The following is a 16,718-nucleotide window of genomic DNA, read 5'->3' as shown; positions in this document are numbered from 1 at the left end:
AAGTGTATTTGCCAGTAATAAAACAAATCAATCCCACCATTTGTCATTTTACTAGGCAATAGACAGTAATGAAATAGTAGCTGTGATGTATCTTCTGTTTAGTCTGGCTTTTGATTGTGTCCCATCTGATTTTACTCATTAAAAAAGGGGAGTAAGATAATCTGGATACAACCACCATAGTGTTGAAAAACATGCTCAGCAGTGGTTTAGTCCATCATGGAGTCCCACAGGGCTTTTCCATGGTCTAGAGCATTTTCTTATACTGATTCAAGTGATTTATACAGCACCCATTTGTGCTCGGCATCTTTACAGCAGAGATGTCCAGCAATTTGGAGGACTGGATGAGGATGAAATACAGTCTTGAACAAATGATGAATTACAAGACAACTGTGAAATATTATGTTTAGGACAGCAGTAAAACATATGCATACAGAAGAGGGGGGATAGCTGGGCTGGCAATAATAAGCCCAGGGAAAGCTCTGGGAACTGTCTGGAATCACAAACAGAATGAATCCACAGCATGGTACTATTGCAGAAAAAAAAAAAAAAAAAGAAGGGCAACTTTTATATGGCTCTGATAATGGAAGTGCTTCATAGAAAGTGAAATATGTAATTATTTTCTTTTTCGTGGCAATAGTGAGATTTTAGCTTGAGTAATTTGTAATCTTGCTTTTCCATGTATGAATAAGTAGCCCCAGCAACAATCATTTGATACAGCCTAATTTAAAATGTATTACCAGTTAGGCCTTTTTATGGTCACAGAAATCGTTGTGGAAAATTAAGAGTAACTGTTTTGCATCTATATCTAAATAAAATGCAATGCTCCTAAAGCATTATTTTCTCAGAAATTATTGTTTTATGGAATAGCAAAGCTTGCAATTACTGAGGAAACTCGGACCAAGTCTGCAGAAGAATAACAAGAATTATGAAGGGTTTAGGAAATACCTATCAACAGATGCTTTTAATGTTAGGTTTGAATTGTTAATCTGAATGATCTAAAGGCCTTTCCTCCAATTCCAGTTCTACTTTAATGGTGTTTTAGCTACTTTTTACTTGAGTTTTATAACAGTATTTTTAGTTGCATGTGAAAATGCATTTGTAGACATATATTTGTAAAAGTACTAGCCTCCTTCTCCTTCATTTGGGCTCTGAGAAAAACCTCCTAAACATTATTTAAGTTTTTATTTGCCTGAAGCATGACCTGGGTTTTTTTGGACGGGGTCTGATTTCAGCTATCAAAAAACTCTTGATCTTTAAATCTTGAAGAAATTACTTCTTTCTGGGGATTTTAGGACAGATATACAGGAGGTCTTGCTGTCCCAGGACAGTCTTTCTCCCTCTTCTAACAGCTCAGAGATGTGGTCTTCAAAACATGAAAGTGGATCTCCTTGTGAAACCTACAGTATGTCCCACTTCTTCTCCTGATTTGTTTGAGGTGGTTCAAATCTATCTCTGTTTCTAGCTGTGGAATTGATTTCAGTTAACAGGCTACTCCTTGTTAGTGATTTCTCATCATTGTCAGCTTTGTAAAAGTGCTAAATGAATTACTTTGATTGTAGAATTGGTTTTTATTCAATCCTGTGTAGTTCTAGAGGTGCTGGTTTGAGCAGATTAGCCTACAGGGTTGGAATTAAGACAGAGAAATATATTACATCATTCATTTCTCTTATTTGTGAATAGTGAAATCTAGGTCACTAATTAACTGTAAAATAGTTAGGATTAAATGAAATTATGTTAGATAATTCTCACCCATCCACCACCTTCCGTATATTAAAAAAACCCCATATTTATACAGTCAAAATAAAAGCTTAGTTCTAAATATTCTAAATCTTCATTTTTGTTGGGTGTATAGTGCATTTCTCCCCAAAGAGTTGCATTGCTTTCCTAAAAATTCAATGTTTAGAGCAGCTGTGTCTCAGTGTATTTATTCATAAACTAAGCTTTCAAAACACTCAGATTTGCAAGTTGTTTCACATGACCTGTGATGTAAATACAAATAATGCTTTTAAATGGGAGAGGTTGTAAAGAATTGAAAAATAATTTTCTAATTTATGTGTCACCAGCATAGCTTGAGGACCCACATGTAATTTTTACCTCTGGGGGAAGAGAGTTGTCCTTTCTCTGGCCATGCCCACAGTTACATTTCAGCTGGATCATGTGTACCTACTTTAGACTCCGATGTCTCCAGTTTAGCAGTGAACTGTGCTACCTCTTAGCTGTGGAGTCAAGTCCCTAACATGAAATCCATAACAAAGTTTCAGCCACACAATCTTGACAGTTTTCTGTCTGTGATGTGTAGAACCTAAAACCTCTGGAGTGCTACCAAGAAGTCTGTGAAAGGGTATCTAGGAAAAGATAGCAGAAATATCAGGAATATTTCAGTTGCTATAGGTGAGGCTGTGTCTCACTTCAGACTTTTTTTGGTGAGTTGAGTAGGCACTTTAAATGGAAAAAGTGGGGAAAATACATTTTGCAGGTCCCTCTTACAGATGCTCAAAAGCCCAGGTTTCTCTCTAATTCTTACTTTTTTTACTAGCCAGAAAATGGATTATGCAGAAGTCTGGTACTTGAAAATTAAAGTATGTGACACATCTATAAGAAAATCATCAAAGTTCCAGGAGGAAAGGCCAAAAGTTGGCTTTAATGTTTGTGAGATAGAACAGTAAATTCAAAGTATAAGAGAAATGGGAGAAGGTAATCCAAGAGACCTCTCTTTTCCCCGTTGTAATCATAGACATAGGGTGTGACTTTCTTTAGCGATACCTTCTTGGTTTACCGTCTAAATGGTATGCAATATGTTGAAACTTAAAGCAATTTTTAAAATGTGGAACATAATAATTTCACATCATTTAATTCAGAAAGAACTTTTCTTTGTCCTCGGATGAAGTTTATTTATAAAATAACGAAGTTCTGCAGGCTGTATGTAATGATATTAAAGGACAGTATTATAACCTAGTTTTTAATAATAGAACCGTAATTAGAGCTCTCACAGAGATATGTCTAGTCCTGGGTATGACAGCTTTTGCTCAGATACCAACTTTTAAAAATTGATATAACTGAAACCTGAACTGTGTGATTTGAGAGAATGCAAATCTGTCACAGTCCTGCAAGTTTAGCAGTTCTCTGCTGCAACTTTGAAACAGACCCAAAAATCACCTGAACAGTGCCTGTACCCCATTGTAAACGATTTTATGTTGCCTCACTGGTTGAACATTTTGACTCATTCATTGAATAATAGGCTTCAAAACAGAAAGTGCTACTGAAGATGGAAATACTCTTTACTTGCATATAGGAAAGAGCTTGTATATGCTAATTAATTCTATAAGGAAAACATGAAAATTCCATTAAAAAAAAAAAAAAAAAAAAAAAAAAAAGTAAAAAATCAAAAAGCAACACCCAGCCCTAAAAAGGAAAGGGTAAATTCCTATGACAAAAGAAATATGGACATTTTTTTTGTTCCCTCATTATAGAGAGAGTGTCTCAAATTACTGACAATTTTAATGTCAGCAGTAGAAGTATCTGTTACTAGTACAGAGAAGGACATGTTCTAATAACTGGAAGTTTTGGCAGCTTGAATTTCAGGGTATACCCTTATGGCTAGCTGGAGGTCAAAGCTTAACCTATAAGTGGGTTTCATGAAAGAATGTTAATTTGTGAAGGAGCTTTCAATGTTTTAGTCTGTGATATCAAATAACAGATGTTCATAAGATCACTTGCAAATTCAGAGGTTTATGTATATTGCCCACATTTCTACAAAAAAAGAAAAAAAGATAATTCCACCACATAGTCAAAGACACTATAGATGACAGTAGACTTTTTCATGTAAACACTGTAATTATTAATCTCCAACTGCATAGGAACAAGTGTCAGAATATAAAAGATGTTAAATTTGGGGAGGAAAAAAAGTGGGTAATTTTTTATGGTTTCTTTACCTCATGCTTGGATTTTCTTCCCTTTTGTTTTGATGAATCAGAATATGAAAATAGATGAAAGGATACCAAATATTACATTACTTAGCTTTTACCAAGATCATTTGGTAGTTCCCCTTTAAGTGGAGAATTTAAGTTGTGAAAAATGGCACCTTTTTATGGGCAGATGGAAATATTAGGAGGTAGTTATATGTGTGGTGACTGTGGAATTAGATTCCATTCTTGTGTGATCATGTGAAGAAACACTGTCATGATGCAACCTGTGCCAAAGAAAGTAAGGTTGACAGCTTCATTTAGAATATGTGTGGCTAGTAGAACAGCAGTCAGCAAAATTAAATACACCTTTACTAATTAAATTGTTTTGAAAAGCACCTAAATTGTTCAGTGGAGTGGTCTATGCAGGGATAAAGGGAACACACAAGAGAGCATTGCTTACAACTTTAGTCAAACTACACAGCAGTTAAAATAATTTAATTATTCAGAGTTTGTGTATGACATATTATGGGATGTGTGGTGATGATCTCAGTTCTTTTCACCTTCTTGAGATCATGGACAACCTGAAATTATTCAAGACTCTTTAGTGGTCTCTTGTGATTGTAGGTTAAGTGCCTTCTGCATATCAGACAACAGGAATGGCTGACACACATGAACTGTTTACTGGTCTTTTGAGGAAGCGTGTCAGATAGTTGAGGTCCAGAGAGAGAGCACTGCAATAAGTCTGGCATTCAATAGAGAAATTTGCAGTGCTGCATTTGTTGACATACTCGCTCAGTTTTCCATGCTATCACTCACAATGACTTCAAATTAAAATAATTTTTAAAAGCAACTCATGAAAAGGTGATTTCAGTGTGAAGACTCTGGGATGGGAGTAATTGGGTGAAATTCTGTGGAGAAGACAAAAATAGTCTCATTTGGCAACACTGTTTAAGATTCTGCTTCTATGGAAATGTGTTTACCCCTGTGAATAATCTGTGTCTTTAGCCATATTTCTGGACAACAGTTAATAACCAAGAAGAGGAGCTGAAGGGAGGGATGGAGGCTGGCAACAAATCAGAAAAACACAGATTAAAATGTTCAATATTAGCTCTCTCCAGACTGCTTTCCTGACAGCTAACCTAAATGTCAAATGAAGACAGCTGCTTAGATGAGTGGGTGACTGGTAGGAAAATTAGAATTAAATCCTATACTTTGAGGTTCTGATCAGTGTGCTCAAGCTTCACTGATGTCTGCTGGTATGTTGTTTTTTCTAAAATCAGAGCAGTAGTTGCCTATGCCTTTCTATGAGACCAGAAAGGATCCCTAGTTGTTTCAGGTAATAAAAACTATCAGTAGGGTGTGCTGGTGTTGTAGGATTTCTGTTTCAGAATTCAGTTCCAGAGAGTACATCAGCACTGGCTTTGCAGGACAGAACTTAAATATTGCTGTAGACAAGTTCAGAGAAGTTCATTTGGATAGCTGTGGTGCTTTAGCCACTTACAGAGAATTTAGTGTCTGCACAAAAGCCTGCTGGAGAAACACAATAAATAAAAGTTTGCTGAGCTCCATGTTGCTACTAGATCATTAGAGTTCTGCTGAATTTCACCAGAAAGAAATCCGTGCTCTGTTCATCTAAGGAGCACCTAATTTGGAGATAAATATAAAGGAGGATCACATATCACATATAAGAACATTAATTCCAGGGCAAAGAAAAAGATGGACTGTTAGTAAAATTTTGAAATTGTGTCTGTGCTAAAACTCCTATGAGTTCTTTAAAGTTCACGTGTTAAAAGTGAGTATGGTAGATAATAGCTGAGTTCATTGATTAGACATGGATAATACCTTGTGAGCAGCCTCAGAATTTATTTTTTCTTCTGAAAGAAAACTCTCAGAAAACCTGATAGATTTAAAATGGTATAATTTGTGATAAATCTGTAAAAAAAAATATTTGTAGGTGTTATTTGTTGTTGGTTAGATACCATGATTGATATTTGTCCATCCTAGATACCTAAGCGTTCTGTTTGATTGTCAGCCTAAGTACTACAGTAAAAGTGAGAAAGAACAGCTTCCTAATGTGGGAGCCAAATGACTTTTTTCTGCTACAGTGTGGCAAATAACCAGAACTCTCATTGAAGATTAATAGTTCTTAACTTTGAGTTGCAGCTCTGTGTGATCAACACTACCCTTGGGACACATCCTGTTTTAAAATACTAGGCTTTCTTGTGCCAGTAACCTTTCTATAATACATCTTGCAAGAACACACCAAAGGCCCATCATGTCCATTCTGTATCATTAAATTAAAAGCTTTTGAAGCCAAATGATGTTTAAACCTGGTGTAGAAAACACATTTGCATTGCTAAGGCTTAAGAGATTTTTATTTTTTGGATATCTCCAGAATACATAAGGAAGTATCAGGCAATACACATGCTCAGAATTATTTGCATTGAGATATATATATATATATAAATATATATAAAATAAGCTATTATTGCTCTATATTCTGTGTTTTTCTTATGATGCACTAAAATGGGATTCTAGCTGTGTGAATATTTATTATGCTTCAATTAAATTTCCTTTGGAATGAAAAATAACTTAAAAGGTATTTTCACTGTAATTTTTAAGGTAATATCAGTGGCAATATTGCTACTTATTTTACTTAGAATTTCATTTTGGAACCTGTACTATCTATTAATATATATTTTATAGGTTTTTTTTTGTATGGCCAAGAAAGTTATCATGAACAGAACGTTACTAAGAACTGAAACAGGCACAGTTTAAAGACACAAATATCCTCATGCATTGAATTTTGCATATAGCATCAACACTATATGTGAGCTTTGAGTTTTAGTAACTTGATGACTTTTTATATTTTGTTTACAAAGCAATTTTTCAGCTTACTCTTGAAGTATCTCCCTATATAATCCAGTTATTATTTATAAGTATTTAATTTTGCCCAGTGTAGAGGCCTGAGTGCTGGAGATAAGAGATTTTATGCCGTCACTACTGTAAGAACAAGGAACACCAGAAGCTGTGTGGTGTCACAATGCAGCATGTCAAAACCAAAGTCGTGTTTAAGAGGGAGGGCTTCTCTATTTTTCCCGTTCTTGGTAACATCAGAAGCCTGAGCCTCATGACCCACTGTGGCTATCACACAGCTGGAGATGCTTTGCAAATTGTCAGTACAGAAAAGAACCCTTTCACTGAAAACCTAGAAAGGAGAAAAATTGTTTTTGGTTCTGCTTCAAAGTCACAAAGGGACGTGTTCAACATTAACAAAAAAGCTAATCGAACTGTCTCTATATTGGTTGTGATTACATTTTAGGGGTTTTTTAAAATTAATGTTCAGACAGTGAAGATTTTTTTTTATTGTTTTCATGAAGGGAAGGGATTTTCTAATGTTTCTCCTCCAAAACATTCTCCCATTACTAGGAGACTTTACAACTTTGCCTGTTGTGGGCTTTTTTTTCCCCAAAAAATGTCTAAATGATTTCAGTTTAACAAGACAGCTCTTGGAGAGCAGATTAATTTTCACTTTGATGATAAGTGAAACTTCTCCTTCCACCTCATTATCTGCAAGTCTTTTGGTGGAGCTGAGGCTGCTGGCTGTGTGTCTCAAAAGACCTTTTGCTTCTGAGTGAGGCTGGCTTCTGTCTGCTCCCATGACTGTACAAGCACTGACATGTTTCCTCTGCTTTGCCTTGGTGGACATAAATTCAAAACAAGCTACAGTTCAGGAGCAGCTTTTCCACGGGGAAAATGGGCTCTTTCTCCACCAGAACTACACCCATCTCCAAGCCTGATCCCATTCCCTAGCTAAGGTGGCAGTGGTGCCACAGACATCCTGCCTGTGAGTGCAGCAACCCTTGGAGGAAATCCCCATTAGTCAGAGAGAATTAGGGCTCTCACTACTGCAGTAGGGCCACTGAAGTCTGTGAAGATATTCTCAATATCTTTTGTTTCCATGTGCAAACGTTATGTTACTTCTCCAAATCAAATTTGAGGGGTTAAAATGTTTTTCACAAAAATGGCTCCTAACACATGTGCAAGCATATGATGTGAAACAATGAGCATGACAAAACACTTTCACCATTAGAAATGTCTGAGTGAGCACAACTACATTTTAAACATATCTAAGATGATGCAGTATCACAGGCTGTTAATCTGAAATTTCTGAGTGAATTAGTAAAATTAGGGAAACTAAAATACATGCGTTTTTATTATGTTAAAATTATTTGTCTTTGCATTCTTCATTTTGTAGACTCTTGTAGAATAACAAGAGCTTCCCTGAGATGTATTAGACATGCCAAGTAAGCGAAGTAATCACTACTGCTGGCAATAGAGGGCAGTGGACTGTCATTTGTAATATGTTTTACTAGGGGAAAAAATAATCAAGTTACGTTTATTGAGATCTTTCACCTTTTTTTCCTCACACTTGGCCTTTCACCTCCTAGATTTCTATTCAAATTCTTATCCTTTCTGTTGCAGTGTAAGTAAAATGGATTAATCTAAATAAAATTGTTCACTTGAAGTTATTATTGTATATGTATCTTGAGAGGGGAATAGGAGCAAGCTAAATATAGCACTACAATATTGGTCTCAGTGGTGCATATGTCTAGCTTGTGAATTTGTAAACATTTACAAATTTGCATGATTTTTGCTGGCAGTAGACATCATCATTTCCGTGCTCAGAATTCATTACTATTACATCTAATCATCTTCAGAATCTCCAAAGCACAACTCTTCATGCAGAAAAATAAGACTTTAGTGGATTTACATTATGCTTCAGAAGTTCAAAAATAAAACCAGTAGAAAAAAAACAATTTTTGAGCTATTGTCTCCATTTATCTGAATGCTCTCTTATGGAAACCTACTGAAGCTCGAGCAAATCATATTGACCATTCTCCCTATCTACAAAAGAGTCATCACATGTCTCAGATTCAGTGCTGAGAGTAAAAGAGCAGGTGCAAGCATGTACATTTAGGACTGGTGGATCTCTCTCTCGATCTTCCTACATCACTGAAACAGGTCCATCATCTCTGCTTGTGTCAGTGTCATGCCCTGTTAGTCAGTGAGGCTGAAAGCAAGGGAGAAACTTGTCACCAGCCCAGCTCCTCACCTGCACCCATTGGCTAGGACCACCAATGGGCTCCTGCCCTCCCCTGCTGCTCTGTACCATCCCTAAACCTCCCTCTGCCGGAGGTAGTGGGGACACTTTGTGCCTCTCACACATATATCCTTTTATATAGTCTGCCTTTGACATCAGGAGGATTGGCAATTCCTCCCATGTGTTTAAATGCTCAAAATATTTTTTTTTAAAACGTATGCCTTAGAGGTAACAAAACCCCTAGACAACCCAAAGCAAAGACAGTCCTTCAAACCAGAAAGTATTTAGTTTTGGGCAGACCACATCAGTGTTAAAACTGCATTTTTGGATGTTGATATATCAGTGTTGGTGATGATGAGGTGACCCACCCCAGTCCTGTAAGCACTTGTGTTTTTTGTGTATCACGTTTTTTGTTACGCTTTGAGGTATCTGTGTTGTGTACAGGGTCTGCTGATGGATGTGATATTCCAACTGGATCAAATGCAACTCCTATTGATGTTAATTTCTTTAAACCATTGCCTGTATTTTAGGTCCTACTTGCCAGGAAGAAGTAACGTTATGAAAGATGGTCTTACTAAGAAACAATGGTCTTATTTTTAAATGGTTGCAAATAACTGTATTTGCACAGGACCTTTCATACCTGCCTTTGTCAAAGGGAGTGGCTCCGTCAGATTTTGGGGGTGTTTCTGGATCAACATTTTAAGAATAAGTGTGATTTTTATGGCTGCTTTCCTTTTTTTATGTTTGGGAGTTCTGAAGGGAAAAAACTCACCCTGCACATGATAGCTGCAGTTATTTTTCAACAGCAGTGGCAAAGTTGACATGGACATCCTATTAGGTTCTTGCTTAGAGAATTATTAAAGTAGCTATATTATTATTAAAGTTATGAAAAAAAAATCTTGTTTTTTCTGCGCAGGTACAGCTTTTTTTTCTGTGTTTTTGTATCCCAGTCTTATTAAATATTGATGCTCATATCACTGACTTTGCTAATACTTCCACTTTTTTCAATGATCTACATGACAGGTGTTATTGCACAGAACAGCCATTTTTCTCTTCTATCTGCTTTTCATAGTGTGTTTGATTGATATGCCAGTTTAAGTCCATCACATTTAATTCCTGGCAATACTAGTGTGAGAACATAGATTGCTGACTTAAAAATAGGATGCTTTTAGAGTGCCCAAGTTTCTGTCGAAACTAAGATTTCATGGGAAAAGGATGAAACAAGTAATTTCTTCTGTTCAGTCTGGTACAGTTTTAAATATATATATAAGTTTACCCTATATCCTAAGCTATTAGTAACAATAAGATCCTTTACAGTAAAAAAAAGTCCCAACAAACTCTGACATAACTCCCTGAGAACAGTAATAATAATTTGTGATGAATTGTAATTCCACTTGGAATTCTGCTGAAAGCTATAAGTATTGGCCAAGACACAGGTGAGCACAGTTCTAAAAAACATATTAAATGAGACTGTTTTCTATTTTTAAATTTTTAATTTTTTTTGACCTAGTCTTTGGCCACAGGATGAAACAATCTGTGATGCTCTGTCTGTGCATGAAACAAGCTGTGTATGTTCTGTATATTCTATCTTATAACAGAGTTACTGAGTGCTGGATTGGAAAAAGAATATTATGCCAATTTTTGAATGTGGGGGGTTTTTTTGTTTTCTTTTTGGGGTTTCTGTTTTGGTTTGGTTTTGTTTGTTTGTCTTTTCTCTGTAGTAAATAATCATATATATATTGGCATTTTAAGTCAAGAACCAATTTTCTTTGGGAAAAAAAAGTAATATAAAAGGCCCATTTGGCATTTGGTACAAAGAAGTCAGGCACGAGACACATAATGCAATCAGGTATAAGCAACATAGTTTATCACACAAGTAGAAACAGGGTTCCATTACAGGGTTGCATTCAATTACTGCATGAAACATTAAAAAATCCCTACTTAAAAGGAGGGAAGGTTGTCTTGCCACCTTGATAGCAATGGCTCTAAAGTACTAAGGAAGTTCAGACAAAATGCACTGAAAAATCTCAGTCACCTTGTTGCAGCGGGGGGTCCCGGGAGCAGGGGAATCCAGCCAGAGTCACAATACGAACACCGATCCGATTGGAGCATCGTGCTCCTGTTTTATTGTTCGGTTACACCAAGTTATACTTTTTTCCAAAGTTCATGCCTCATTCCCACGAGAAAGCCTCTAAGCAGCGGGGGAGCTGACCAGTGTATACCTTTTCCCAAGGCTGTTCAAGGCTGCTGGCTAGCAGGTGCCTTGCAAGCCTATCTTCAGCCTGAGGCCCCGTCAGGGGTACTTCTGCAACAGCCCTGGGATGCCCAAGCCCTCCTGGGGTATCCTATATTCCACAAGGAATCCCTCTACATCACCTTCTCACAGAATTTTTAAATGCCATGTTTGCATAAGACATGAAAACTAAAGGCAGCCATTCTTAAGGCAACTGGTCAGAATGCACAGGGAGAGGAAAAACAAGTCTTGACTCTGTTATGGGCAATACACTTGTAGGGCTTGTAGACAGTATGGTTTTCTATAATTCTGACAAATATGCACTCAAAAGTGGTGTCCTCATAGCACAAATCAAGACAAATTGAATCTAAATGATCATATTTAAGGTCAGAAACAGGAGCTATGCTGAAAAGAAGATGAGGAAGGAACTCAAAAGAAGAAGTGAATGCACTTATCAAGGTGTTTCACAATCTCCATACATAAGGTTATCAGATATGCTCTTTACCATCTCATCTCATGCTTTTGAATACTGAATCAGCATCCAAGCAGTTCCTTCTTGTATTTTTGTCTATGGGAAAGACACAGTATATGTTTCTCTTGACATTTTGTGATCTTTTAATTTCTACTTAGGTAAGCAAGGAATTGAGTTGGTCTATGCAGTCTGTACTGCTTATTTAGTTATTCACTCAGGATAAGTTAGTGTTTGTATTCTCACCTGACTCTTTCTATAAGAAATCATAGAATCATTAAGGCTGGAAAAGCCCAACTTTTGACGTCAACTAAACCACAGTACTAAGTGCCACATCCAGTCATTTCCTGAACTCTTCCAGGGATGGTGACTCCACCACCTCCCTGGGCAGCTTGTTACAATGCTTGACAACCCTTTCAGTGAAAAAACCTGTAGAGAGCAATAAGGTCTTCTCTAAGCCTCCTTTTCTCCAGACTAAACAACTCTAGCTCCCTCAGACCCTTCCTCAGCTTTGTTGGCCTTCTCGGGGCTTGCTCCAGCACCTCAATGTCTTCTCTTGAGTGGCTCAGAACTGGACGTGGGACTTGAGATGTGGCCTCACCAGTGTTGAGTACAGAGGGACCATCACTGCCCTGGTCCTGCTGGCCACACTATTTTTGAAACAGAAAATGTCAGATATTATTTTAGTATACTATATTAAGAGAGTATACTATATTATATCCTATAGTGTACCATATGTGTATTTACTACAGTGTACTGTATATTAAAAGAGTAAAGTTTAAGTGATGCATCTCCTAGCAGCAGTTACAACTAAAGAATACGTTCATGACTGAGAATTATATAAAAATATGGAAAACAGGAAAAACTGTCTCTAGAAAGCTACAATTAAAGCCATCAGTGGGGCATTTTCCACAGGTCACAAGCAGGAAATATGGCAGGGATCTCGATGATAGCTGGCTGCTAGATGATCAGGTTGTAAAGGGCGTGTGTTGCAGGGCAATGAAACACTGCACCTTTAACTGCTTTGCAGAGAAGCTGGTGGATTAATTGGAAACAGCTAACAAAATCCATCTGCAGTTATGCTGTCCTTTATCACACTGAACAATATTCCAGTTTTTGTTATATATCTTACTACTAATGTCTTAATCACACAAAACATCCATCTTGCCTAACATGATGACAGCCTTCCTAGTCATGGAAACACAAATCACACTGGCACTTTTTTTGTGTGCTGACCCGTTACCACAGACGCACAGCATGTTCACCCTACAGGGACAGTGAGCAGTCAGGGGTTCAGGGTCTCCTATAGAGCCCAACAGGATGGGATGAGGGTTCTGGTGTGGGTGGTGTTGGAGTGTTGGTGATCCCAAGGTGCACTCTTACCAAGCCAGACTGGGCTCTACATATGCAGCTTTTCACTTTGGAGGCTATGGCCACCCACAGTCTCCTCTCCCGATGATCTGCCACATCTAGTCCTTATTGTGATGATCTCTGATCTAGGGATGCCATGGATCTCTCAAGCAAATATTTCCTCTTTCATCTTGCCATGATCTTATCAAGTTGTCATTGGTTTTCACCAGACAGTGTGTTTCTGAAATAAACAAATCACATCAAAGGCCAACAGCAGTTTCTGTTTTGCCCCTTGCCATCAAGCTCTGGTTTGCATAATTGTCTGGGGCAAAGTGGAGGTAGAATGGGAAGGCTGTGCATGCTCTCCACAGGAGCACTCTTGGAAATTTAGGCAATGGCTTTGTAGCTAACCAGTTTTTTTTCTGCCTTGCATTTACACAGTGTGATTCTGAGGATCTCTCTTAATTTCTGTGGCACTAGAAGTCCCCTCTTGTAATAGAAATAATATTACAGTCAGCGATGGTTCCAAAGACACTTAAATATGAAACTGTAAGCCATCAATTGTTTTGTAATCTGTGAATTCAACCTTATATCCAGAGGAGGATGCTAATATTAGTGGTATTTTAAACTACTTTGTCTGTCAGAAATGGTTCAAATTACTGGACATGTGGATCCATCTGATATAATGGAAACAAGCCAATATACTTTTAAAAGAAGCCATACCTCATAATTGCATTGCTTCTTCAAAAGAATCAGTATGAATACATAAGTATGACTGAAACACAAAAAAAAGTGTGTATCTGTAAATATTTTTTTTCTTTAAAAAAAATGAAATTAAAAAGATCTTATGTTTCAGAAAGCTGCTCTAAGACAAGAAACAAAAGGACAGAAATGAGGTCATCTTACACAACAAAGGGAAAGACAAGAAACAAAAGGACAGAAATGAGGTCATTTTACACAACAGAGGGAAGCTGGCAGTGGGTTTGAATGTAAATTTCTGTTGAGCAGATGATTATCTGGTAAAGGGATGTGGCAAAACCACTGATGTTTCAGAATCATGCAGGTCAGATAGAAACAACCAAAAGCTTGAAGAGGGATTTCATTATGTTGAATGGCAAGGTGATTAAATGAGAGATGATATTTAGTATTTGTTTGCATAAAGAAAAAGCACTTTAATAGATAAAGCTTATATTACTGCTTCCTTTGTGCATATTGTATGCCCTGAATGAGACTTCACCACACAGAGCTGTTTACAGTGAGTCACATATACTTCTCCATGAAGTTTAAAAAATGTTTGCCTCATTTCTGATTCAGATCACATCAGCAAGAAATCTAAGTCCATCCTGAATTTTCTGAACATGAAGGAACAGAACCTTTCTTGCTAAATTTCTAACCATAATTTCATAGAAATTAGGGCATTATTCAGAAGCACTATGTGATTTTATACTTGTGCTATCCTTATACTCTTTCCTTAAGGAGCACAGGCCACTATCAGAGTTGGATGAACCTAGAAGAGCCCTTAGTTTGCCCAGAATAGCAATTCTTATTTTATTCTCTTATAATAATTTCATGCTAATTATGCATTAGAATTTTCAAGATTTTTTTTTTTTTTTCCAGGAAATGACAATCACTTCCCATAGTGAGATATTAATGACACCACATTTAGCATAACATAAAAATGGCCCTCACAGGCACAGAAATAGTAATCCAAAAGCTGGAGGCTATGTTGAGGACTCCATCTGTGACAGAGGAATGAACACACCCACCCAACACACTTTTGGGCTGAGGGAATTCAGTGTGTTGGGAGGGAGAAGTGAACGCAGAGCCTGGAGGACAGATACATTTATCTCTACAAAATGTCCAACTACCAAGTTGCTGGCCCAGGAACTGGTCTGTGGTGATTTATCTCCTTCAACTGGCCCAGCCCCAAAGCCATTTGCATACCACCTTGTTGCTGGCAATCTCCCTACTCTTTTATATCCAACTCAAATATATGTGAAACCCATTGTCTCCTTCAGAGAAATGGAAGATGGAGACCTTTTGTGTAAACTTGGACTAAATATACCCAAATGCTTGCTCAAAATCAGTGAGGGGGAAAAAAAAAAAAGAGGAAAAATAAAGAAAGAAAAAAAGGAGGTTGTAGGGAGGGAAGGTAAACTATCAAAGCAGAAATTACTTTCTGCATGAAAATGCACCAAACCGTTCTCCCTGAGAATCTGGGATGGTGAAGTTGTCTTTTTGAAATTAATTTTCTCATTTGCACTTAAAAATCCTATGTTGAATGTAATTTAAAGGAAAAAAATAAGGTTGATTATGAGATACTGTGACTGTTACATTTTGTTTGTTGTATATTTTTTGTCGTTATACCTGAGGAAATAATGGAAATACACTTGAAAGCCTCCACATTTCAGAGCCCTAAGCTATATTCAGTGACCTTCTACACCACACAAAGGGATTCAGTTAGTTTTCCCCATTAGCCAAAGAGAAGAAACTAGTGTTAAACAAGCTTTATTTTTAACATTATGTTTTCCTAGTTGATTGAAGATGTGTTCAGTTTGTGGATTGACAAGAAAAGTATGCGTAGAAGGTCAAACAGGTTACAAACATATTTTAAATCTTATATTTCCCAGTTCTATAAGACTATGAGCAAAATTACTTAATAGAAAAAAATGCATTCTCTTTATGTCATTGCTTTATCTCTAAAGAAAAAACATTCAATAGCTCTCTACCCCTTTCACTTAGCTGCAATATCCTCTTCAAATTATCTAGATCACTTAGGCCCACTCACCATTTTGCTATTTTTAGCTTGCTAGTTGTCTTCTACTTCTTAGAATTAATCCTGTTTGCAGCTAAATTTCCTGACACTTCTTTTTTTCTCTCTGTAGACTATGCGTATTTGAGGTGTACAACCATAAAGTAACGTAGGTCAGTGAAAAGTCCATATTTGCAGCAATATGTAATTTTTCTTGAGTGTTTTTTTGTTGGGTTTTTTTTTTTTGGCGGGGGGGGGAGGGTTTGTTTGATTTCTGGAAGAGGAATATGAGAGGACAGCATCTGATAAGGAGAAGTAACCCTGTCCTGGTGTGAAATACAGGTACACAGGTCTCCCCTGGTGTATAGTAAAAAAAGATGAACCGGTCTGTATGTATTTTCCTTTCTAACAACATCTGCTTCCTACATGAGTGTCAAAGACAGCTCTGCCATCTCCAAGTGTGGACTTTGACAAATTGATTAGTGGGGCACAATTAAGAAACCTCTGAGCTTGGGTTGGTCATGGTAGAGATGGAAATCAAAGCTGTGTAGCTACTTCATGTGCAAGCGAGTTATGAGGCACCGCATGGCTCAACACAAGTGTGCCCACAGTTGCTCTCTGGAAGGTGGCATTGGCTGGTTGTAATGTGGATTATAGTTGCTCAGCCAGAGCCAAGCACAACAGGCACCCACCTCTGGTTATGATTATTGGATATGGCTTTCTTGCCAGCATGGAGCACATGCACAGAGCCCAGCCCTGGGTGTGTGACATTGCCTAGGTAGGGCACAAGTGGGCAAACTGGTCTTCCTCAGATTTCTATATAGATGAACAGAGGAGTTAGATAAATGTAATATTTTAGAGGGAATTGGTTATTCTGAAAGCTTATGATAACTATGGTAATATAA

At 37.3% G+C, this 16,718-nt stretch overlaps 1 protein-coding gene across 11 annotated transcripts in view; it reads left to right on the top strand.

The window, feature by feature from the left end:
* Nucleotides 1-16,718, top strand: part of DMD (dystrophin) — a 1,090,817-nt gene that overhangs the window by 178,314 nt on the left and 895,785 nt on the right. The window lies entirely within an intron of this gene.

The sequence above is a fragment of the Corvus hawaiiensis genome, chromosome 2 (assembly GCF_020740725.1).
Source record: "Corvus hawaiiensis isolate bCorHaw1 chromosome 2, bCorHaw1.pri.cur, whole genome shotgun sequence".
Classification (NCBI taxonomy): Eukaryota; Metazoa; Chordata; class Aves; order Passeriformes; family Corvidae; genus Corvus; species Corvus hawaiiensis.
This window is presented reverse-complemented; position numbering and strand designations above follow the sequence as displayed.